This window comes from Panthera leo, chromosome B1 (assembly GCF_018350215.1).
Source record: "Panthera leo isolate Ple1 chromosome B1, P.leo_Ple1_pat1.1, whole genome shotgun sequence".
Taxonomy (NCBI): Eukaryota; Metazoa; Chordata; class Mammalia; order Carnivora; family Felidae; genus Panthera; species Panthera leo.
In genome coordinates, this window is record NC_056682.1 from 30484196 (window position 1) to 30510987 (window position 26792).

At 37.6% G+C, this 26792-nt stretch overlaps 1 long non-coding RNA gene across 2 annotated transcripts in view; it reads right to left on the reverse strand.

Annotated features, from left to right (window-relative positions):
• Window positions 1–326: 326 nt before the first annotated feature.
• LOC122217488 overlaps window positions 327–26792 on the reverse strand; it is a 233581-nt gene continuing 207115 nt past the window's right edge. The window contains exons 5-7 of one of the 2 annotated variants that reach the window (XR_006201546.1): window positions 22665–22873; window positions 3586–3711; window positions 327–2904 (exon numbers count right to left, since the gene is read on the reverse strand). This is a non-coding gene — a long non-coding RNA (uncharacterized LOC122217488). Of the gene's footprint in view, window positions 2905–3033; window positions 3712–22664; window positions 22874–26792 lie in introns of those variants that run through there. The other variant, XR_006201545.1, reaches the window with a different exon arrangement.

The following is a 26792-nucleotide window of genomic DNA, read 5'->3' on the forward strand; positions in this document are numbered from 1 at the left end:
TTTTATTTTTCACATTTAATTTTAAAGCCAGTATAGTTGACATGCAATGATATATTAGTTTCAAGTGTACATGATAGTGATTCTATAGAATCTATAGATTATTCTATACATTAGTAAGTGCTCATCATGGTAAGTGTAGTCTTGTAAATGTACACCTGGGTGAAGGGGTTTTCAGTCATTTCGAACAATTCTCAAGATCTTGCTTGGTGTGACCCTTGAAGTTTCCCTCCATGTACAGACTTTTCATAATATAAATTTATAATATAAACTTTTTATAATATAAAACTTTTTATAAATACAATATAATATAAAGAGTTAAGGTTTTGATGGCTGCTAGCCACAAGATCATAAGATAATTTTTGCTTGGCGTTGACGTACCACTCTTTCTTACAGGGTACGTATATGGATGTTTTTGCATTTTGTTTGTTTGTGTCTGAGTGTGTAGGGTTTCATTTATATGACTTTATAGGTACACAAATATCCAGACCAGTATGACGTAAAATGTGTTCTCCAACCCCTCTCAATCTGTTGCATATGCCCCTAGGTCAATTCGGCCACAAAACCACTAGGTTTTTAAAAAATAGATACTGGTTGCACCAACAGTGAGGAATAGGTGTTATAAATATAGGGTTTCCCTCAACGAACTTATCAGGTAATTTGTAAAATTAAAACAAGTGTCAGACCAAATTCTCACACACAGATCATCATTTACTAGCAAACAGGCAACCTAGCAATTCACAGAACCTCAGAGCAAAGTGCCAATGGTCCCAGCTTGCTCAGGATTGTCCTTGGTCCAGGAAGCATGGAACTCATCAGTCCAGGAAACTCCTCAGTCCCAAGCAAACCAGGACCTTCGGTCCTCCTAGATATCCTCTCTCCTTTTAGATGCCCTGACCATACCCTGAATGACCGATTTACTTGTGGCTGATGAAAGAATTCTGAAGCGAGATTCGTCAAGCTTATAACTGACTCTTGTCTGGATGCAGGACAACTTGAGAATACAGGCTCAGGTGCCCTTTTCAAGGGTAAATTTAAAGAATCTGCAATATTCCTGTACCCTTTTTATGCAAATGTGGAGTGTCCCTAAATTATTTTAGCCTAACCATGAAGCTTGAAAACCATTCATTTCATCATGGAGAACTTATTTCTGGCACCTATTATGCTAGGTGATTAGTCATTACTTTAACCAAAGAAATCCATTTCTAATACTCAGTTGTTCTATTTCAAAAAACCTGTACTATTGATCACCAGAGCGGTTGTAGCTTCTGGTTTTCTGGTTACAAGTTTGCTGACTGCCGAGAGGGTGGATTAAAACTGACACCGTGCATTTATATGACACTGTATATGATCGGATATTTTAGGGTAAAGAACAGTCATCAAAATATCTCATGTGTCAAGAAAACTGAAGGAAACCTGTAGACTGAAAAACTTAGGAAAGCATGCTTTCTAAGAACAGGAACTCTGAAGAACACTTTGCTAATGACTTTTTCAGAACATCGAGGTTATCTCTGTAACAATATCAAACTTCAACAAAAAGAAAGGGAAGACCCTTCCCCTGGAAGTTATGTGATTAAAGTAAAATGCACACCATTCTAGTAAAAAGTCGACCTACTAGACAAAGTTTGGGGACCAGGACTTGAATTTGAGTCCTTTCCTTACCTCTTGGCAAGCTCTTTACCTTGGACAAGTTAACTTCAGTTTTTTTGCGGGGCACGTATTTCTTTTGTCATAACGAGTAGTTGATCTATAAGTCTCTTCTAAAGTCGAGATTATAATTCTAAGCGTTTGAATTTTTCATTTGAACTTTGAAGGAGATCATGAGCTTCTCTCGTGTTTTGCCAGTGTTAAGTAGAAATTTGGCTGACCTTCCTGCTGTTAGCTCTTCAACCACTGTCTTTGATGTCATTGGAAATGGCAGATGATTTCTCTGAGACAGGAATATAGCTATGAACATAGTGGTGTTTTGCAGATGCCACACATCTTTAAGTTGTCTGAGTCCTTTTGACTCCTAGGAATAGTGAGCATATCTTGGCCATTGAAAGAACCTCATACAAACATTCTCAGTGTGTGTTTACTTCATATTCAAAGACAATGCCCTAAATAGTCATTCTCTAGGAATGCAGATCTTACAGCTTTGGCATTAAATTTCTCTAAATGGAATTTTCTGTACAGATAAAGCACAAAACACAGCAAGCTTTGACTCTGAGGACATTTCCTTTGATAAAACACCCTCAAAAAAGTCTATGGGAATAATATTATTTAGCCCCTTGTTTACACGAGAGCAATGATCTCTACAATGCAAGGTGAAGCTATCCAGACCAATTTTTTTAAGAATGTTTCAGCTGATTTCTCAAACTGAGTGCTGCCTCATTCTGACCTCTAAATCAAGTGTGGCTGCACACTTCAGGGCGCAAATTAGAGAACTGGCACCAGACTACAGCAGTTAGACTGCCGGAGGATCGATACAGGCCATTTAAGCACCAGGGCTGACTATGTTTCATTTTTGACACTCAAGTTTATGCTTATTGAGTGGGGGAGCTTTAACTCCACAGCAGCAATAAACTCATTAGGAAGTGTCAGCTGGGATTATAGTGCATGTTAAATAAATACCACCGGTGCTAAGACACAGTCTTCATTAACTCTTTAGTCGAGTATCGGAATGTGAAAGCGGTCTAAACCGTTTTGGGTATGGCAGGCTTCGAGAACAATTTCTCTCTCTCATAGACTTGTCACGGTGCTTGAATTCCAATATTAGGAAAGAATGTCTCTGAATTTAGTAGACTTTTCTCTTCTCTAGAAACCTCTAACAAGATGATATGCCAACTAACACCTTTAAGAGGATTTGCTCGATGTGGTCTGAAAGCCAGCTCTTGGAATGAAAGTCTAATGAGGCATCTGGGAAACCTGCATTGGACAAACAGACCGACAGAAGGTTGTTTTAAAGAAGTATGATCTCTCCCTCAGAGCACATCCTTCAAAAGAGATGCTTTACCACAAGTTTTAAAGGCAATAGATTGATCTAACCCCTGGTAAGGCGATGATGAATGCAGTCAGAGGAAGCAAAAGGCTGGAGAGCAAACGCTGCAGAACTGCCCTGTGTGGATTGTACTTGTGTTCCTTCTGATCAATGGCTCAGCTCGGCCCCACCCCGGGTGCCCAGTCCCAGTCCTCACTTTTCCTGGCTACGTCTTTTTGATCCACAAGCGAAATGGGGTCACTGCAGAGGAAAGTAGTTGTTGCCCGAGATGAGCCTTGCCTGACACATTACCTCCATGAGTACTGCTTATTTTCCCATCCACAGTGTTCCAGAGGAGTCAACGGAGAGCCACCTATAGCCTTGACTTTAGCCTCTGGGCCAAAATAAGTAAATCTCCCTCTTCTGAGCGGGAAATCTGTTAATATTTGTTGGTTAACTTTTAATCAATATCTCCAAAATGTGACCCAGATTATCTTTTGTGCTCTATCTTTGCCAGATGGAACTCTTCATCTGCCTCTTTCCAGCCAGTTGTCCTCTCCTGCCTGTTTCCTCAAACGTCCTGCCTGTTTTCTCAGAACTGTTGTTAATTATATCAAAATATATCTTACAACAGAGAACACTTATAAATATCGTTGGTCTTGTCGACTTCTTCACGTAGTTCATGTAAAATGCCTTAGAATTCTGGCAGGATCTGCAGCTTGGGGGCCCTCTGTGTCTTTCTCTATCATGTTTTCCTAAGACAAATTAGAAAGCTGGGTCATTAGGACAAAAGCAAGTTGTTTCATTATCCAGATTTTATTTCTATAACCAAGTGATTACCAAGAATCTACTAGGGGCCTAGAGAATGTGCCTGCTGAGCTCTGGGCTTCAGCCTTACTACTGAAGAATAATTCAAAGCACTCTTCTGGTGATAGTGTGCATGAAAACTTTGAAATATTTAACTGTCTCCCATAATTAATTGACCTGGAACATATCCCTTGTTCAATAAAAAAGTACTGAATTCTAATGAAAAAAGAATGAAGCCATTTACTAAAATGTTAATACATGTGAAGCACTTGGAAGAGAGCTGGTCCATAGTAAGTGCTTTTGGGGTGATTATTCTCCGTTTGACCCCCGGCAACCCCCTGCCTCCCACTACTCATTCTCCCACCTTCTTCCTCCTGGTCCCTTTCCAGGAAAGAAAGGACGACATCACGCAGGTTCCCTTGCCTGCCAGCTTCAGTTTGGGGCCAGCCAATGGGAGGAAGTGTCCAGAAAGCAGAAGGTGGGAAGAGAGAGAGAGAATGGAGAATTTCCTTCCTGCCCTCCTCTGCTCACTTCTTTGGCAGGAACCCAGTCCCTCCATTATGAAACTCCACCTGGCGGCCCTTCCTTCGCTGCTGCAGTGACCCCGTTTGCTCCCCTTGTCTCTGCAGCCCAGAAAGGTTAATGTCTTCCCTCTGTTTCTGCTCCCTGGGTGCGTGAACATCCCATTTTTGTTTCCTTAACTCTGCCCAAATCTCTGTAAGTAGTCCCTTCATTAAAATCTACTCACTTAAAGCAGTGGCTCTCGGCTCTTACTGCACATTATCATCACCAAGGGAGCTTTTGAAAACTACAAATGCCTGGGCCCCTATCCCCAGAGATTGATGTAACAGGCCTGGGTTGGGGCCTGGGCGCTCGTGTTGTTTAAGACCTCCGCAGGTAATGAAGCCAGAGTTGAGAACCGCTTATTGAAACCATGTGAGTGAATTCTGTTTCCTGCCAAGACTTCAACAGATAAAGCACTCAGTGAATGTTACTGATTGTTATTACAACTACTAACACAACCCCCTTTATTTCTGCTAGACTAATATTAATAGTTCTCCCCAATTTACAGACGAGGAAACCTATACACAGAGGTTAAGGAACATTCTGAAAATCACCTGATTTCTAAATGGCAGAGTTAGAATTCAGTTTATTTGGACCAAAAGCTCACGCTTGTTCCACTATGACTGTCAAGACCAGAGTTTCTCAAATTTTAATGTGCATGTGAAACGCTTTGGGATCCTGTTAAGATGCCAAGACTATTGGCCCGAGGACCTCACTTTAAGCATCAGAGGTATAAACAACTATATGTCACCTTCTCCTTTCTTCAAACCTTCAAAAATTTCTCCCCTCTCCTTATAATGTTGACCTGATAACCTTGCTTGTTACTTTACTCAGAAAACAGAGGCGTTCAAAAGACTCACATGACCACATCTACCCACTAATCCACATCTGCCCCCACCTACTCTGTCTGTCTACCTATAACCACAGATGGAAGACCTATGCTCCCATCCAAACTAATCCATCCTGTGCACCACATCTCAACGACTTTCATTTACCCCAGGGACTCCTTTAGGAATCCTCTCTTCTTCATTGCATCATTTTTTCCCCCCTCTGTCCTGGATTTTTCCATCAGCATGGCATGTAAACATCATTATTTCTCTTATCTTAGGAAACAAAAAACTTATTTTGATTCCATTCCCCCCAATTTTTGTACTTATTTGCAAAGAAATTACACAGGCTCTCCACATCTGTTGTCACCAGCCATATTCTCATTCTTACACAGCCTATTCAAGGTCACCAATGAGACTTACATTGCTAAATCCAGTGGTCTATTTCAGTCTCTATCTTACTAATTACACATTCCTGTACATTTAGTAACTCTCGCCTTCTTGCTACAGGGCTACAGGTTAGAACACCATGCTGTCTTGTTTTCTCTTCTTTACTGGTTCCTCTTCTTATCTCTGACCTCTTTCGCATGCTCCAGGGCTCAGTCTTTTGTTCTCCGTCTACATTTATTCTTTTGGTGATGTCCTCCAGCAGTATGATTTTAATTACCATAGATACCTAAAAATTATACCAAATCAGGGGGCCTGGGTGGCTCAGTAGATTAAGCGTTGGACTTTGGCTCAGGTCATGATCTCTCTGTTTGTGAATTCAAGCCCTGCATAGGGCTCTCTGTGGGCATCACAGAGTCTGTTTGGGATCCTCTCTGCCCCTCTCTGGCTTGCTCACATGCACTGTCTGTCTCTAAAATAAATAAACATTAAAAACAATTATACCAAAGTTATGCCTCCACTTGATCTTCCATCTGAAATCCACATGTATAAATATAGCTGCTATGTACCATCTCTATTAGGATATCTAATAGGCATTTCAAACATAACATGTCAAGACTGAAATTATGGTATTTCCCCCCAAGTTTATTTCATCCACAATTTTCCCCATCTCAGTTGATACATCGCCATCCTCCCAGTTGCTCAAGCCAAAAATCTTGATGTCATCCTTGACTCTTTCTTTCACATCTCACATCCAACATAACATGAAATCCTATTGATTCTTCAAAATGTATTCAGAGCTCTACACGCCTCACTACCACTCTCACACTTTCCTGAGCCGCTTGCTCGGACTGTTGCAATAATCTCCTGAAACACCTCCTTGATTCCATACTTGCTTCCCGACATCCACAGTCTCTTTTAGCAAAGCAAATGGAGCGATTCTTTAAAAAATTTTTAATGTTATATATTGTTGAGAGAGAGAGAAAGAGCGAGCATGAGTGGGGGAGGCAGAGAGAGAGGGAGACACAGAATCTGAAGTAGACTCCAGGATCTGAGCTGTCAGCACAGAGCCTGACACGGGGCTTGAACCCACAAACCGTGAGATAGTGACCTGAGCTGAAGTCAGATGCTCAACTGACTGAGCCACCCAGGTTCCCCTAGAGTGATTCTTCTAAAATACAAGTCAGTTCATTGCTTAATATCCTGTAAAAGACTTCATTTCATTCAGAGTATAAGCCAAAGTTCTTACTACAGTCAAAAAAGTCTGCTCCTTTCTGCCTCTCAGTCTTACTTCTCTGACATTAAATCCTGCTACTTCCTTGCTTGATCACTTCTCTCCAGATATATTGAGTTCCTTGATGCTGCTTGAACTTCCCACACATGCTCTTGCCTTCTTGCCCTTCTAGCTCTGCACTGGCTTTTTCTTCTCCCTAGAATGTTCTTCCTTGAAGACCCGTATGGATAGCCCTCACACATCCATCAAGCCTTTGCTCAAATGCCACCTTCTCAGTATGTTGCAATTCTGATCATTCTTTTAAAAATCCCAACTATCTTCTACTTACTACCTCTTTCTGGCTTTTCTGATTTCCATTATTCTGTTCATCCTGCCCCCCACCCCCGCCAATGTGCAGTCTCCTTATTTACTGTGCTGTTATTTATTGCCTAGAATCTAAGTTTCCAGGAGGAGAGGGGTTGTTGTCTTTTGTTTCTTAACCTTTTCTTAAGTACCTGAAAGAATGTCTGCCACATAGAGATACTCAAAAAGCTTTGTTGAATAAATGAATGAATAAAAGAATAGTTTGTTTTGTTACACATATAACATGGTAAATAATAGAATAAACTTTTGTTAGTCAAGAATCAAGTCTGCGTGTTCTAAAAGTGATAGTAAGGCTCAGACACAATACACACACATACACATCCACACACACACACACGACAATCCCATCTCTTTCTAGACCTTTCTACTTATCTAAGTCTAAGGAAATGACTTCTGGCTATTCAGGAGTAAAACTTATTTATATGTGACAGTCTCTTCCCTAAGCTTTGGCCTGCTCCAATATCTCAATCAAAGTGAACAGCTAGTATCTACTTTCCATGCTCAACAGATTTGCCAACATTTTATAGTATGAAAAAAAATGTCTCACGGCATGGAATTTGGGCTATTGACAGACTGTGTAAGGGAATCTGGAGGACTTGGGGTAAAGTTCAGTGTTTCACTGCAAAGAGCCCCCGGGCAATGTTCTCAAGAAGAATCAATAATTGGGAGGCCAACTATAACCTTGTTCTCCTCAAATATGAACCTGGTTACTTTATCAAGAAAACAGATGTTTATTGCTTTCAGGCAGAAAATAATAAGTCAGGCAGGTTTACAAGCCCTCTTTCCATCTTGAAAGCATTTCTGTCAGCTTCTTCATTCTAGAAGAAAATTACCTAATCAAGCCCTGAAAGGTAGATGATTAGTGGGTGTCACACTTGGCATCTCATTTCTTCTTCTCGGCCGAGGATATGAAGATGCTATTGACCTCCCACTTAGGGAAAAACATATTTTTGACAGCCGAGTTGTCTCAGGGCTTTTTCCTGGAACGAAGAAACCATGCAACTATATGCTAATGTAGAAGGCCAAGGGAACCTGGCATGAGGCTCTCAGGACAGCTCTAATCATGGTTTAGAAACAATGATCCAATAGCTGGCATTTATTATAAGGGAGAGAAGAACCTTATGTCCTCTCCTAAAAAGTAATTTGTAACAGGCTGAAGGAGTCACCCAGAAAATCTGTTTATCCTTTCTGATTATCTGAATGTTTTAGAACTAACTCCCATCTATACCTTTTGGGAAAATTCAGTAAGGAACAATGATGGTTGTAAGAAATGGTCAGAGTCTCTGAGTCTAAATCCCAAGTTCAGAGAGCACTCAAACATGGGGGTGGGGGATTCCTTTGAATGCTCTAACTTTCAAGTGTTTTTTTTTTAATGTTCATTTATTTATTTTGAGAGAGAGAAAGAGAAAGAGAAGAGAGAGAGAGAGAGAGAGAGAGAGAGAGAGATTGAGAAACGGGCAGAGAGGAGAATCTCAAGCAGGCTCCACACTGTCAATGCAAAGCCAAGCATGAGTCTCGATCCCATTAACCAAGAGATCATGACCTGAACCAAAATCAAGAGTTGGAGGCTTAACGGACTGAGCCACCCAGGTGCCCCACTTTCAAGCATTTCAATAACAATTTTCAAAATACATGAGGTGATGTGTGAGAAAGGGAAAGTTTGGAGATTTTGTTTACCTTTTGAGGTAGAGAACAGCCAGGACCAAAGGGGCCTGAAGAGTCTTTAGCCACACTGGGTTCATATGTTAGCCACAAGTGGAAGGCAAATCCAAGCATTGCTTGCAGACTGAGTCAATACATGTTTTACAGACATATGTAACAATATTTTTCATATGGGTGTCCCACTAAATGAGGTTAAGAAGAACCTTTCAAGCTAGTCTCAGGATTGCTTCAGAGTCGGCTGCTAATAGTCAAATATGCCATCTGGATCCACCAGCTGCAGTCTGTCAGCAAAGGGAGGACACTCACCCAGTGTCCCCCTTATGTGTTCTGCTTAATTCTCTGTTATTTCACGTGGGTGCATCGTACCTTCCCACAAGGTTGGTAACTGCCAAAGGCAGGGAAAGCGTGGTGTTTGGAGCTCATCCACCAAGGTTTGGGTCCCAGTTCTTTGCTTAGTAGCTATAAAGCAAAGGACCAGTCATTGAATATCTATCTCCGAGCCTGGGTTGTTTATTCCATCTGAAAAGTGGAAAAGTAATCAAAACAATACCCCTAGCATAGGAAGAATGTAAGGATCCAGTGTTCAAGGTAATTTGTAAATAAATATTATTAGTTTCCCAAGTGTCACGTAACTCTCTGTGCCTCACAGCATAGGTCAATTATTTACAGTTGCTCACCCGATTTTCTTGGTCTTTGCTGAAACGTCTCAGTCATTTTATCTTAAGAAATCGGGTTACCCAGTGGGGAGGGAGGAAGATATGAGAAAATTAGATTTGCACCTCTACAGCACAGCCATTATTGTGCGTCTGTTGCCTCTGCTTATCTAAATGCTTTACATTCATGAGCGGGTCCTCCTTGTCATACACACACTCCCAAATAAGCTCATGAAATTCATGGAGTTCATTTTTAATGTAATGTCCCCAGTTTGGGGCATCTGATATGCAGATTAACCCACAGGTCTGCAGGACCACTGGCACTTCCCCCTCCTCACTCTCTGCAGCTATGCAAATTGATGCCCACAGATAGCATGGAGCATGGACATTTCATTTGGTTAATTTCCTCTAGAGAAATTCACGTCTATGGATGTTTTAATGAGCTGTGGAATGATATTTCCATGGTCTTAACACCTTGGGCTTCAATTAAGTACACTTTTTTTCCCTTGGTTCTCAATTCTTGCTTTTAACGAACAAAATACTATTTGCCACCCACAGAAGTAGAGGCAAGAGAAAGTTAGAGACATTTGTGGAATGTCTAAATGACGGCTTTCAGGAAGTATAAATCCTCTTTATTGGGGAGATGTTGCCACTGTGAACAAAACAGTAGGCAAAATGTAAAAGAGGGAAATGATGTTAAAAATAGGAAAGAAATCAAATAACTTTCCCAGCAGCCATGACTAGAGAACCAACTAAAAATTGCCTAAGTCATGGAGGCAGGAGTTGGGCAGGTTAGATAGAAGGGTAAATAGAAAGAGATGTTAATGAACAGAAGACAGGTAGTTGGGCTGCAGGCCAATATCTTTCTCTCTTTTGAACACATTTCTTGTCAAGGTATCACATCTTTTAAATATATATTCCTTTTTTTTTTTTTTACACGTAGTACTGACTCAGGGAGGGCAGTAGTAGTTCTGAAGTTAAAATTATTTGCTGAATTTTATTTAAAAATTGTTCCAGAAGACCAATATTGGTGATCACAACTCATTTTCAGTAATAATTAATATATTAACTGATCATGTAAGCACTTTTTTCTTTGGATAGTCCTATGGTCAGCCAGAACCTGTCATCAACTTGTACCATTCTGGGTCATCTGCCCCCGGGAAAAAAATGATCTTTTATCATTTAAAATTGGAAATTTTCTAGAGGAGAATGAGTCAGGATTGGAACATATGAAATTTATAAAATAATACTACTAGTTTATATTTATATCGGGTTGTATTTCAGAGAAATGTAGACCTAATTTGACCTAATTCTCTTACAAAAAGTTGAATATAGTTAACATAAATACTTTTTTTATAGTTGAAGAAACTTGGTTGACAGTGGCCTGCCTAAACCTGTGACAGCACATCCTTTGCCTTGTAATAGTCGCCTTCACTTTTCTTATATAATAACTCGTCTTTTAATACGAGGTCTGTGGAAAGGAATAATAAAGCAGCTTTTTCTATTCCATTCTCCCACAGCAGGTCTCTTTCAGTGCACCTTTGATCTTACTACTGTCACTATCCTTCTCTTCTGTTTTTTTTCCCTTCCCAATGTGAGGAAAATGTTAGCGGGAAGGTAGCACAGCGTACTTTCTATTTTTATTCATTATAGCCATGAGTAAAAGATATTTCTTGGACTTTCCAAATCTGGAAATAATGATACTTTTAAGGAAAATAAACACTACCAATATTGATTACAGAGAATATAGAAAACCTAAATATATGAATAAATATGACTGAAATAGGAAAAAATTTAAGGTTATCCAAAATTACTGCAGTGTAGACTTAACATGGTGAAGTGTTTAAATCTTTGAAGGATAATTAATGAAATATATAGACTGTCTCAAAATATAGTAAAAAAAAAGTATGATCTCAAAATTTGGCCGAAGAACAGAGATGTAACTAAATAGAAGCAACTAGTTTATAAACTTTATAACTTTATAAAAGTTATAAAACTAACTTTTATATGGACACACAAGTTATGAAAGAGAAAAGGGATTTTTATTTATATAAATGTATTTCATATGTTTGTCTGTATAAAGTTTATTATGTAGTCAATTCTTTATGGACAAGGTGGCTTTGATGAACAAGACAATCTGAAATGGAGGGTCATGGGTTGCATAATGCAATCACCCAGCAAAGAATTGAAAACATCATGGTTCAAACGGGAAAACTACTTGCAAATGGACAAAAATTTTATACATTTTGGCTTAGGGTTCTTTAGCTAGACTAATCCGTAAGTCTGCAAAATGAAATAGAGGTATATTTTGTCTCAGTAGTCAACAAAATTTAGTGGTCAAGAGTCTCTAGTGCAATTATTGTTCATCTTATTTTTATGGGAATTGTCCACTTTGGCAAGAAACATTTTTTTAAATTAGGCTCCACACCCAATGTGGGGCTTGAACTCACTACCTTGAGATTAAGAGTCACATGCTCTACCAACTGAGCCAGCCAGGCATCCCATGGAAATTGTTCACTCTGGAAACCTTTCACTCATGACTTCATTTCAATGGTTGGAGGGCTTAGTGTCCATTCTATAGTGACCACTAGAGACATTGTAGCAGGGGTTTTCCTTAACACTGCTGCTCTCACACTGATTGGTGACATGTCAGCCAACTTGCTTAAGAATGAAATTAAAAACTGATACTGCTTTAAATACTTTTTTTTCTTTTAATGTGTTATGAAAGTTATTGGCTTGATAAGACATTAAAAAATTTCCCTGTTTTTTTTTTAAATTTCTGGAGGATTGTTTATCCCAGGATTAAATAAAATGAAACCATAGAAGATTAAACTATAGAGCTTCTGAGCACATTTAATAAATAGGTGAATATACTCTTTGACTCTCTAACATGGGGACAGAGTATGACATGTTTCTAAAGTTTAATTTATCATAGACTTCTTTCTTCAAGGAGGGCAATTGTTCTATAAAATACATTTTGGGAAACTCCATACATATTTCAATTCAAGTTGAGAACAATAGAACATGTCAAGTGTATCTATTTTTTAACATTATTTCTGAAGTGCTCATACAGCACAACAAAATAAGAAGTTTAATGGTTCAAATGTCGAAAAGTAGGCGGTAACCCCTTCATTCGAAAATTGTGTGATTTCCTCCTACAAAATGCAGAAGAATTAACTAAAACACTATTAAAATTGATAAAAGCAATGAGAAAGGACACTAACATAACGTATAACTTCTATAAAATGCTACAAAGTAAAATTGAAAACTTCTTTTCTGACGCTCAGATTAGCCATTTTTAAAAAAGAATAAAAATGCACAAATGAGTGAAATTTTGATTTGGTGAGGACGCTCGCTAAAATAATTTCATGAAGTGATTTTTCTGGTTTCCATATACCCATTTGGTGGACTCCATCATATCATGGACTTAAATCTGCCAAGTGCAACATTCCATTCCTTACGTTATTAAAAATCTCTCTTCTCTGGCTAAGAAGAAGCACTTCTTAGACTTCTTCAGTTTCATCACCAGCACTAGGAATGGTTTATTTCTCCCAGAAGAGCCATTTTTCACAAATATACTAAGGTTTTATCACTTAAGAACAGCTACTGCATTTGAGAGAAGAGAACAGGGCTAAGGTGAGCACAAGTGAAGAGAAGCTAGCTAGCTCCCCTCGGCACTATTGAGACTGGCTTCCACATATCAGGCTCTTTGTGTATACAATTCAAATTTATGCCACCATAGAACTGCAGATTACTCTGTGACATGAACCTCTGAGGTTGTTAATAAAGAATACAAACCATGATATTAAATCCCCGAATGCCAAAGTTTTATTGACCTACAGATAAATACAGTAATATTTATCATCCACTATGAAGATTAGGTTTATCATTTTCACAGAGCCCTAAAACATTTCAGTATGGGTCAGCTACGATTAACTCACTTTAGCTAAAAATATCTCGCAGCATGGAGCTTACAGCCACCTAGTAAAAAGTGTGTATAATATCTGAAATTTGTGAGACTGTATAATAATGTAAGTGCATTCAGCAATCAATAATGCATGGGCATCTTCAAAATAATATTGTGTGGCAGATTATAGATCATCTAATATTAAATAATTCATCTGTTTAGTGCCTTTACATCATAAAGGTTATGAGTCCCATTTAACACATAAGGAAGCATAGGCACTAAGAGGTTAACTGGCCTTTCCAGGACCTCACGGGAAATTGTTGGTAGATAGAGAATGAAGGATCAAAAATCCATTGCCTCAAGACATTTCTTCTGCTCCTTGGATTTTGTTTTTCTACGATTAGAAAATTTTCTTATTTTAGCTCTTAGAATACTCTTGATATGCTATAAGATACTAAAGTGTAATCATACGCATAGGCATATAGCATAGGCAACGTACATACATACACAAAAGAAGAATGCAGAAAATCATTTAGGGACAGTCTAAGTGACTTGAAATGATACATAATTATTATATGTAGAAAGAGAATTCTCCTTAGCCTTGGAAATTTTAACTGGGCTTCAAAATACTGAAATCATTTTCAAGCTACAGTGTGTTTAACACCCATCTGCCTGGGAATATTGTTTTTGTTTTATTTTATTTTATTTTATTTTATTTTATTTTATTTTATTTTAATCTTTCTACTTTTCTTTGTTTCTTTCTTTCTTTTCCTTCTACTACATCTTTATTTCTTTTTAATTTTTTTATCTGAATGTAGTTAACACACAGTGTTACATTTGTTTTAGGTAGACAACATAGGGACTTATGTTCTCTGTGTATTATGTTATGCTCATAAGTGTAACTACCATCTGTCACAGTACAATGCTATTACAATATCACTGACTATATGGGAATCTTCATTTTAAACAGTTGTCACCAGGTAATTCTAAGGCAATTATTCCATAGGCCACATTTTAAGGGACGTTGCAGGATAGCATAGGGTTTAAGAGTTCATGGGGCTTCAGGTGAACCTAGGTTAAAAATCTCTTGCCGTGAATTGGATTCCTTCAGAACCAGACCATGAGTTGGATTTGATGTCCACTTATTTGGGAGGCCATTCCAGAAGGAAAGAAATTAAGGCAATAGAACATGTTAATAACCAATCGGCCATTGTGAGCAATTAGTCCTCAGGCCCACTGATGACTGCTGGAGGACAACCATATCTCAAAGCTGCCCTACCCAAAAGCAAGAAAGCCTCGGTATGTGTCTACTAATTCCTGTCTGTCATTTGTTGAAGCTGCAGAAATAACTTTTACCCCCAGGTCCTCCCAGCCTGTCCTAAAGTGGGCTTAACATGTCTGACGGCCATAAATATCTCTCAGTCAGAGTGTTTTGCAAAAAAAGAAGCTATGCTGCAGGTGTGTCTGGGGACAATGAGACCTGAGAGGATAGTTGATGGGAAGCAAAGGCATCGGCTACAATCATTCTTGGTGCTTCTCGGATCTACTCATGTCCTTTGTTGAGTTCACTCGTGTTAGGAATGCATCATTGTTGTGGCCACACAAAGTTGATTAAGGGAAAAAAAGACATAGCAAGACGGTAAGTGGAGCCACCTGCAGTCCCTATGGCTTTAACGAGTCCCTATTTCATTAGTAATATTCATCCTTTTCCCCTATCATGTTTTCCAGGTCCCTTCAGCTGCTTTCGGTTGCCAGCAAGGTAACTCATTTCTGAGATTTCTGATCCCCCCATTTTTAAGATTTTTGCCAGGCTCAGTTGCTGCAACTACCCATTCATGGTTATGACTGGGCATTGAGTACTAACAGGCACCCGCAGTGAATCTCCTGAGTGCCAGACATTCTTTTCCTTGATGGCATTGTACAGCAGCAACAGTATGTCCTCATAGTAGTCAAATACTCCAGTTAAGATATCTACCGGCATGAGTAGCCCCAAATGACTAAGTAGTAGCAGTAGCCTTGGGGTTAGTGAACCCTACACTCTGTCCCCTGATATCAGCCTTCCGTTCCAGGAATAGAACATATAATCCAACAGAGCCTGGTGTAGAGACAGAAAGCATAAATTTCCCAACGGGGTCTCTGAAAGTGATTGTAAGAATAGTTACTCCTACCCCAATTCTTTTGTTATTGATCCCATGGATTCTATCTACATAGACCATATAATGGCTATTTGTACATGGGTTTTACATATGTGGCTTTCATTTTGTTGAGGTAATTTCTTTCTTCCTAGTTTGTTGATAGAGTGTTTAATTTTGTCAAATACTTTTAATGCAGCAATTGAAATGATCATCTGATCCCCCCCCCCCCCACATTCTGTTAATGTGATGTGTTACATTTATTGATTTTCACATATTGAACCATCCTTGCATTTCAGGAATAAATCCCATTTGGTCATGGTACATAATCCTTTAAAAAAATTTTTTTATGTTTATTTATTTTTGAGAGAGAGAGAGAGAGATGGACCACAAGCAAGGGAGACATAGAATCGAAGCAGGCTCCAGGCTCTGAGCTGTCAGTACAGAGCCCGACGTGAGGCTCAGGCTCACAAAGTGTGAGATCATGACTGAGCCGAAGTTGGACGCTTAACTGACTGAGCCATCCAGGTGCCCCAATCCTTTTAATGTGATGTTGAATTCAGTTTGCCAGTATTTTGTTGTGGATTTTTGCATCAATATTCATCAGGGATATTGGTTTGTAGCCTTTTTATTGTAGTGTTTTAATTTTTGTATTAGAGTAATTTTGGCCTCATAAAATGAATTTGGAAGTGTTTTCTCCTCTTTAATTTTTTATAAGAGTTTGAGAAGGATTGGTGTTATGTTTTTAAATTTTTGGTAGAATTCTCCACTGAAGCCATCTGGTCCTCATCTCTTCTTCATTGGGAAGCTTTTGAATACTGATTCAATCTTCTCACTAGTTGTGGCCCTGTTCATATTTTTTATTTCTTCATGAGCCAGTCTTTTTTTCCTTGAGAGTATGCTATTTAATTTCCACATGTACTTGAGTTTTGCAGTTTTCCATTTGCTATTGATTTCTAGTTACATTTCATTGTGATCAGAAAAGGAACTTTGTACGATTTCACTTTCACTAAATTTGTTATGATATGTTTTGTAGCCTAACATGTGACCTACCCTAGAGAATGTTCCATGTACATTTGAGAAGAGTATGTATTCTGTTGATGTTGAGTGAACTGTTCTATTTATATCTGTTATATCCCATTGGCCTATAGTGTTATTTACATCCTCTCTTTCCTTATTGATCTATCTAGTTATTCTGTCCATAATAGAAAATGGGGTATTGAAACCTCCACCATGATTGTTACTGTCTATTTCTTCCTTCAACTCTGGCGATGTTTGCTTCAGATGTTTGGATGTTCTGCTGTCAGATGCATATATATTTATAATTGTTAGATATTCCTAGTGAATTGACCTTTTTATGTTTTTATCCTTCTGTGGCTTTTATGAAGATTTTGACTTAAAGTCTATGTTTTCTCACATACATATACACATACATTCACATAGATGTATTTCTTATCCTTTTGCTTTCAGCCTATATGTGTCCTTAGGTCTAAAATGAGTCTCTTGCACGTAGTATTTAGTTGGGTCTTGTCCTTTTAAAATGTATTCAGTCACTTTCTATCTTTCAATTGGGGAGTTCAACCTATTTACATTTACATTTAACCTATTTACATTTAAAGTAATTAAGGATAGGGAAGGACTTACTATTACAATTTTGTTCATTGCTTTCTGTACGTCTTTTAGTTATTTTATCCCTCTTTTCCTTTCCTGCTGCTTTCATATTTTGTTGATTTTTTTTTTTAGGTTATATGCTTTGGTTCCTTTCTCATTTTCTTTTGTGTACCTTCTATGTGTATTTCCTATGTGGTTACTGTGAGGATTATACAAAACATCTTATAGTAATAATAATAAATTTTAAATTGAAAATGCCTTAATTGCAATCGTGTACAAAATTTTACTCCTTTAATCTCCCCTGCTTTAAGTTATTGATGTCATAAATTATATTTTTTTATATTTTGTACTCACTTAGTTTTATAGTTATAGTCACCCTTAGGCTTTTATCTTTTAAAGTTTACTACCAGCATTAAAAGTGACTTATGCACCACCATTATAGTATTTCACAATTTTCTATTTATCTATGCATTTATTCTTACCAAACAGCTTTCTGTTTTTTCATGCTTTTGTGTTCTTGTTTAGCATCCTTTCATTTCAACCCAAAGGACTTTCTTTAGCAACTTGCAAGGCAGGTCAGTGGTATGAACTCCCTCAGCTTTTATCCAGAAGGACTTTATTTCTTCATTTTTGAAAGACAGTTTGCTGTATATTGTATTCTTGGCTGGTAGTTAATTTTTTTTTCAACACTTTAAATGTGTCATCCACTTCCCTTCTTGCCTATAATGTTTCTGCTAAGAAATCCATTGATAATCTTGTGGGAGCTTGTATGTGATGAGTTGCTTTTCTCTTGCTGCTTTCTAGATTCTTTGTCTTTGACTTTTAACAATTTGACCATAATATGTCTTGGTGTGTGTCTCTTGAGATTTATCTTAGTTCAAGTTTTTTGAAGTCTCTTGAATTTGGATGTCTATTTCCTTCCTCAGATTGGGAAGTCTGTTGCCATTATTTATTCAAATAAGAAATTACCCTTTTTTCTTCCTCCTCTTTATACAGACTTCTATAATACTTATATTGGTTCATTTGAAAGCCCCTTAGGTTTTCTTTACTTTGCATTCTTGTTTTCTTTTTGTTCCTCTGACTCCATAATTTCAAATGACCTATCTTAAAATTGTCTGTGGCACTGCAGGTCTCCTAGTGTTGCAGGAATCTGCTGAGCTCTCCTTAGTTGTCAGTGACCCCCAGGCTTCCAAACGAGGCCAGTTCTCCATTGGTGCTCTGAGTCAGATGAGACAGAAACCAGTCCCTCAGGCAGCCCCATGGAAAGCGAGAACTTCAGACATACAGTCCACACTTGTCTCACCTCCCATGGGAAAAGCTACAGGTTGAGCATTTTCTCCTCATTGCACAATGCTGCACTGACTGGGATTAGAGCTATTGTGGATAAAATGCAATGGCTTTTCTCATTTGTTTCAGTACAACTATTCTTGGTTTTGTGATTATTTTGGTAACTATTACTTTTTAATTGGTTTCTCTGTTTTATAAAGGCTTGCTGTACTGTATTTTACTAAGTCAGTATCTCTGTGGTAGAACAAAGTTTGGAGCTTCCTATTCCACCATCTCGCTTATTCAATTCTCTGAAGAGCTGTTTTTTAGACAGTGAATATTTCTCTTCCTCAAATGGCATGACCTCACTCTGGAACCTAAGGAGTCTGCATTGCAACCCAAGTTTTAATGCTTGGGATATATTCTACAATTCATCCTGGTCTGCTATGGAGACTTACAGCAACTTTGGATAGGCCAGGTCATATGATCCAAGTAGCAGGACCAGTGTGTCAGAACCAGAACAAGATGCAGAGGCCTCCCTTGTTCTGGCCACCACCCCAAATTGGCAGATTTTCAAGTCAGTCTACAAATGTGTTGAGCAATATTCCCCACTATGTTCTCTCTGATATATGAAGAGTTTTATCAAGTATTGTGCTTATTTCTTAGTAGTAAGAAGTATAAAGCAAAATAACTTGTTTTCCTTTTTTTTTTTTTTTTAACCTTGGAGAGTGTATCCCAGAATGCCCTAGACTATTGGTTACCAAAAATTTTGAAGCTCCCTAAATATGTACAGAGTATTTCCCATTCTTTATCACTCTTGTATCCCACCGGATCTTATCCAGAATTCTTTTCACTTCCTATTCACCAGATTTAATTTTCATGATGTCATCACCATAAGAGATCAGCATGATACTCTGCAGAATGTCAAGATTATCAAGGTTTCTTATGATTTTAATAAGACAGAGCGAGGAAAGTTAGCAAAATCCTAAAACAAGACTATGTATTTGTTTTGCAGTTTATTTTAGGTGAATGAAAAGACCTTTTTTTTATGGGCAATGAAAGAGTGCATATGTTATATCAGTAACTGTATGCCAAACTTCAGAGGTCTACTCTAGTAAACATCCTACTCCTGACACATTGGCTGTGATTGAGGCTACCAATTGGTAAAGTTTATGTAGTCCATCATAATCGTCCATGTTCTGTCCTATTTTCACAAGGACCAAACTGGTCAATTCAATGAGGACGTGATGAGGACTATTGCCTCTGCATTCCTTAAGTCTTTGAGGGTGACACTAATTTCTGCCATTTTATCCTCCTGAATTCAAAGCAAGTTTTTATTCTAATAGAAAGTGTTGCTTCTTAGGGCTGTCAGCATGCTTGTTTACTCATTCATAGACATTACAAGCTTGCCTTGAACCCATTTTGAGTATTAGTGAATTCCCATGCATTGGGAGTCCCCTGAAATTGTGTACTCATGGCAAACACTATATACAATCAGTGAGAAAAACAATGGGGGTGCATGTCTCTTCTCTCTTCATTGTCCATCAAATTTACTTACAAAACCCAAATTCAAAGAATTTCAAGAAGACTGACTATGCCAGGGCATTCAACCAAGCATGGAGCCCTTCTAAACATGGGGTTCTGGGAGACTGCACAGGTTGCATGACCATGAGGTTGTCCCTGGCCACAACCTGACATAGTGGAGTTGTCAAGGGTGATTGCAGAACCTCATTTAATGGGAGGTCATACAAAATTTTCCCTAAGACCTAACCCAGTTTCCCTAAGAAGCATCACGTTACTAAAGAATATCTTTTTGCAAATTAGAAAATTCTTTAATACTTTTTTGTGCCTTTTAAAAAATAATTGCTCTGATTTAAATTCAAATGGCACGAAAATAATGTATTAGTTAATTTTGTTTGTTTATGGATATTTTGTATCTAGGAGTTTTACCAAACTTTTGGGCTGCAGCCAGATAAGAGCTATACTTGGGCTGACTCCCAGTTCCGAAGATTGTGGATCCAAGCCCAAAGTTTAAGGTCAAGGACTAGGGACTCTTTGGCTGCTTGGAACTATTAGAATAGAGAAAGAAAGGGCCCCAGTGACCTAAACATTGAAAAGAGAAATCTTAAAGCCCACTGATTTGTAGCACCTCATTTCCTACCACATTGAGCTCTCACGAGGGGAATCCATTAGATTTTAGAATAGAAGGAAATCCATCACATGTATAAGTTCTTGCTTTTAAACTTCTGGTTAAATATGAAGGAGATAATGCTTGGTAGTCAAGGGTAAAGGGAAGATTAAATGATCTAGATCGACCAAAGGGAATCTGGCCATAGAACTATGAACGCAGGGAGAGTAGCAGATAATTATAAACTTGTGTGTTTTGTAAATGACTTTAGGTCTAATGCCAGGTCCATGAGTCTATGAGAGCCATACTGTCTTGTATTTTATTAGACTTTGCAACAGCAGTAATGGGTTGGGTTATTTAGCCACCTTCCCTCATTTGACATAAGACTATTAGGAAAATGACCATAACATTCCCAATATCTCTGGAAGACAAGAGAAAACTGTCACTCAATTATATGAAGGGTGAGATGACAGTTTAGGTAGATAAGAATGATTACACAGTAGGCAGAGATTTGGGCAATGAAAAAGCTGAAAGTAAATTCTAAGTTTCCTGCCCTCCAAACCATGCTCTCCATTCAAATACATTTTGGTCTGTATTTTAGGTGATTTTCTCTGTGGTCTTAAATGGGTTTTTACAAGGTCTGTGGAGTTTCTACATGCTGTTACATATGTTTTAGTAATGCTGATGTTAAGTTTTGCATGTGTTTTATTTTATTCCCCTAGTAGTCTTAAAAGTAGGACAAGAATTATTTAAAGGGGAAAAGAGATTATTATTTCAGTTTAAGAGTCTCGATGGAATGGGGAAAACTTGGAAAGTGTAAAGAGTTCTATATTCCTATTAAGTGTGATTCAAAGCCACCCTTGGTTTTACACTATCTCTATCTATAATTTTACTTCTCCCTAGCATTTTTTTCAGACTTGCACAGCAGCTAATCCTCATAAAGGAAAAGCCACACATGAAATTTAAACTCCAACACTTTTGCTAAAATTCCTGTAGGAAAACATCTTCTCCGTCTCCATGACTTTATGAAATTGACTACATGGAATATAGTCAAATTTCTCCTTTCAATATCACTTTTGGAGGGAATCCAAGCATTAACTAAGAAATGTATAGAAAATCAGGGGTGATTGGACATAGATTATCTGGAACATGCTTTTGTGGTCTTTAGAAGTTAACACTTCATGGAGGGAAACATTATTAGGGAAAAAAAAAACCCTAACAACATGCACATCAAATTTAGCTACTTATCTAGTCTAATAAATATCAGTGTATGAGAGCCATACAACATGTACATCTGTACTTGTAAAGAATTCCAAAGAAGCCCTGTGAACAGGGCCACATTTTAAATTTTGTGCAAAAAGTCATCAGATATTAGAAGGCTTCCCGAGTTTTCTCCCCAAAATAGAAATTAAAAAATAAGAATTTTATTTGTTGTATTTTTTCTTCAAATAGAAATAAAAATAAGAATCTTACTTTCTTCCCAAATGAGAAATAAAAACAGAAATTTTCTCCCCAGATTATTTGTTAGTAGGATGCAGAAGGGAAAGAGGAAGGCTTATGGACAAAACCCCTTTTTTGGTCTGAGTCATCAAACCCTGAAATGTTCAAGTCAAAAAGCAAGACCAGTGGATTTCACACTGTCATACTTCAGCTCTCGGGTATCTCAGAGGCCATGGTGGAGAACAAAGGAAAGACCATGGTATGGAGCGACCAGCTCATGACTCCCATTTCAGATGCCTAGGTTTTCCTGTTCATCAGTCTTACCTGGGAATCTGCATAAAATAATGTGAGAAAAAAAGAATTCTGCTGCTGAGACAAAGTTTGAAAACTACTGATATAATAAATTCTTTCATTTTTTTAGGTAAATAAATTGAGACCAAGAGAGGAAATGATGACTTTTTCTTATCCTTTGGTTGCTCATTATAGTACTATAGATAACTCTAGAAGTCTCAATGACCCACCAGCAATAGTATTTAGACCACATAAACTTGTGATGTATGAAAAGCTATAGTCCAATTTCATGTACTGCCTCCTCCTTCCTAACGTTCCATTTGCTTACATCCCCATTAGGTTACTAAAGCAGAGACTGCTAGTCACCTACCCAGGATCAAGTATCCCCCCTCTCCTTAATAACAGAACCCCGGTTTTATTGCAGAACATAACATACCCAGCTGAAGCACTGCACTTCCAAGCCTCTTTTGCAGTTAGAGGTGACTTTGACACTGAGTTCGGACTAGTGAGATGAAAGCAGAATTATGGTGTGGGACAGCTGAGAAGTCTCTTTAAAGGGAGTCAGCCCAGTGTAGACGTGGGCCTTTTTTTCCCTTCCTTCTTTCTTCTCTTGAGAGTCTGGGGTGTAAACTTGACAGCTGAAGCCTACAGTGGCAGAGCAGACACAAGAGGTATTTTGGTTTCAGATGATTTCTGGAGGCCTCCATACCGCCCTCTTTTATTTAGAAGAGTTAAATCTTTGTGTGTTTAAACCACTTAGTGACCTTCACACGTACTTTACACCTTATCTATGCTGGTGCTTTCCAGAAAACAACTGGTCTTTCTTCTTATACCCATTATAAATAAAAAGTAATTACTTCTCTGTTTCATTCTCTCAGAGTCTGGGGCCTTTTAAGATTGCTTAATAATATTTTCAATAATGACGGACAATTAAGATTTCTTCTTCCAGATAACATTTATCAAGGACATTCAGCACCTTTCTTTTTATTTGTATTTATTATGTTCTTATTCAGTAAATATGGGCATGTCTTATATAGTCACAACAGTAATTGAAATATGTAATTAGCAAGAATGCAACTTCCCTCCAAATAAGCAAAAGAGAATTTAAAAATAGGAAAGAAATGACATAAATGGAATTGTTCAGGGGAATCATTTGAACTACAAAAAAAAAATTTTTGAGTATAGTTGACTCACAATGTTACACAAGTTTCAGGTATACAACATAATGATTCAACTTCTGTATATATTATGTTATGCTCACCATGAATGTAGCCACCGTCTGTCACCATACAATGCTATTATGATACCACTGACTATATTTTCTATGCTATGCCTTTTATTCCTGTGGCTTATTCATTCCATAACTGGAATATATTCATATTGGAATATATGGGATATATTCCATAACTGTATATCCCATTCCCCTTCACCCATTTTGCTTATCTCCCACCTGCCCTCTCTCTGGCAAAAATCAGTTTGTTGTCTATATTTATAGGTCTCTGCTTTTTATTTATTTACTCATTTGTTGTGGGTTTTTTTTATTCCACATATGAGTGAAATCATGGTATTTGTCTTTCTCAGTCTGACTTATTTCACTTAACATAATACCCTCTATGTCCATCCATGTTGTCACATATGGCAAGAGCCATCCTTTTTTATGGCTGCATAATATTCCTGTGTGTGTGTGTGTGTGTGTGTGTGTGTGTGTGTGTCTTCCTTATCCTTTCATCTACTGATGAACACTTAGGTTGCTTCCATTATCTTGGTTATTGTAAATAATGCTGCAATAAACATAGGGGTGCATCTATCTTTTTGAATTAGTGTTTTTGTTGTCTTTGAGTAAATACCAGTAGTAGAATTACTGGATCATATGGTATTTCTATTTTTAGTCTTTTGAGGAAACTCCATACTATTTTCTACAGTGATTATACCAGTTTTAATTCCCACCAACAGTGGATGAAAGTTCCTTTTTCTCCACACCCTTGCCAACACTCTTGTTATTTCTTGTCTTTTCAATTTTAACCACATTTAGGATTTTGATGTATAGTTCAGAATTTTGAACAGAATGTAAGCTAAATGGAAAGACATTTTTATAGTAAGGGGATGTTTATTCTCCCCTTGGATTTTACCTCACAAACAGCCATTTGCTGTTTTAAAATACAGGCTACAGGAAAACCCAAGTGTTTTACTTTGAAATTATTAGAAACTTTGAAATTCTACCAAGTATTCAGGGTGGTTATTAAAAGTTATGTTTTTAGTGCTTTCAGCTACTATCTAAATTCTGAGAATAACTTGTACCTTCAAAACTTGAAATAAACATGTAGAAACTCTTAAAGACATAGGATCTGCCAATAAATATAATGCACACCAAAGACACTTCTGACTTTAGAGTCAAGACACAGGCGGTTAAAGCTAGATATACTTGTGAGAGTGTGCAGTGCAATTTCCTCATTTCTCCTTTGTGTTAGTGGGTAGAACAAAATAAGAACCTCAGTTTTCTGCTGACTACTTTATTTTTTCCCTTATCTTAGACTATCTGCTTTTAAGCGCAAGAAGGCTATGTTGGGCACACGCCAATAGAAAATAAAGGAAAAGGAAGAAACAGATTGGACTCTAGATCCTACACTGGCTTCAGACCTTTATGAATCTTCTGATATCCGTGGCCTTTCCTGCCTTACAAGTGTTCTGAGGGTTTAGTCAATAAAAGAAGGAAGGGAAGGTATGTTCTCAGCTATTAGTAGTTAGTCCTTTCTGAGTCTTATTTCACAGGGAACTTATCATTTTCTGAAATAAAATAGATGACCCTTATAAGGTGAGAGAATGACTTCCAGGTACCATCTTGAAGATCATGTTTTCTTTTCTAGCCTAGGAAGGGTAAGTTTTCCCACAACTTTGCTAGTGGAGGCAGTGGTAGAGGTAGATATTATAATATTTAATATTTGTTTTCCCTTTTATACTCTAAGTCCCTTCAGGACAGAGAACTGACAAAATTTATCTTTGAGTACAAGGAAATATTAACCAGCACAGTGCCTGGCACCTACCTATTGTGTGTTTCCATCATGAAAATTGTGATGTTAATCCCTAGATAGGTTTTGACATTCATTTAGTCAGTTTTGTGCTAGAGTTGAGTTCTTGGTTTATGTTGTGTGTTCGATTTACCAAAGGAGACCAAGAAAAAAAAATCCATTCACCTAAAAACCAACAGCTATTCCTACTGTGTCCCAGGTATGGAAGATAAAGACTAGGCCCTTCAAAGTTCCTACAGGCTAGTAAACATGTACAGCATTTTCCACATGCACAAAATTCTGGAGGTTCTAAAGGTAACCTTTATAAAGTTATTCGTATAAAGGATATCCTTATAAACACTAAGTTGTCTCATGAGAAGAAGCAGGGGGACCAACTTTCTTAGAACAGAGGGCTCAGATTGGAGCCATAATGAGAAATAAATTAGAACTGACAAAAGGCTCCATTTGAGGAAAGGCCTTGACTATCAGCATGAGAGTTTGACCCTGTTCTGCTTAGCAACAGGGAGCCATGGAAGACTTTTAAACATGGAAGTGACAAAATGAATGTTGTATTTCAGAAACATCCTGGAGTGTAGAATGGATAAGCAGCAGAAAGTCTCTATAGTCAGATAGACTAGGTAGTTGTTAATTTCTGTTATCAGGGCCTGCATTGAATTTAAAATTGAAAAACACAAATTCATTCATTCAGAAAATATTTACTAAGCACCTTATTTGGGCTGGACCTTAAGCTAAGAATTGAGGATACACCTATGTTTCTGCCTTGTAGAACATACATACCAGTAGAAAGTAGTGGTGTGTGAATGTGTGTGTGTGTGTGTGTGTGTGTGTGTGTGTGTGTGTGTGTAAAAGAGAGAGCAGTATTTAAGAAATGGAGAATGACATAAGGAAAGCAAATTTGGTACAGAAGATGTAAACCTTATCAAAAACATGCTTAACCTCCCTCACCTGAAATCAGAGAAGCGGGTATTAAAACCATAATGAAATAACAGACTGGCAATATCTTTAATAGGTTGACAAATAGCAGATGTTAGTAAAGATATGAAATGATGGAAACTGGAATGCATATATGAGTGTATATTAGTATGTATTGTATAATATATGAGTATGAGTATATATGAGAATATATTAGTATAAACACCATCATGAACAATTTGACAATGTCTTATAAAGTTGAAAGTATACATTCTTTAACAAAGATGAAATCCACCAACATATCTGTTGATAAAAGAATGGAAGAATAAATGAAATACTAATCACAAATGAAAACTAATGGACTGAAACTATATCTATCAATGTGCAGGAATCTTTATATATGATGTTGAGTGGAAAAAGCAAATTACAGAAAAATATGAGCAAAAAATCATTTATATGAAGTTTATAAACATTCAAGTTAATAGTATATACTAATTTTACTCAAAGAAATGCTTGAGGATAAAAAGCATGTAATTTAGGACAGAGATACTTTCAGAGGCCTGGGGAGATAAGACTGGGGGTAATACAGACAGACTTTAATTTTATGCATCATTTTTTATTTCTTA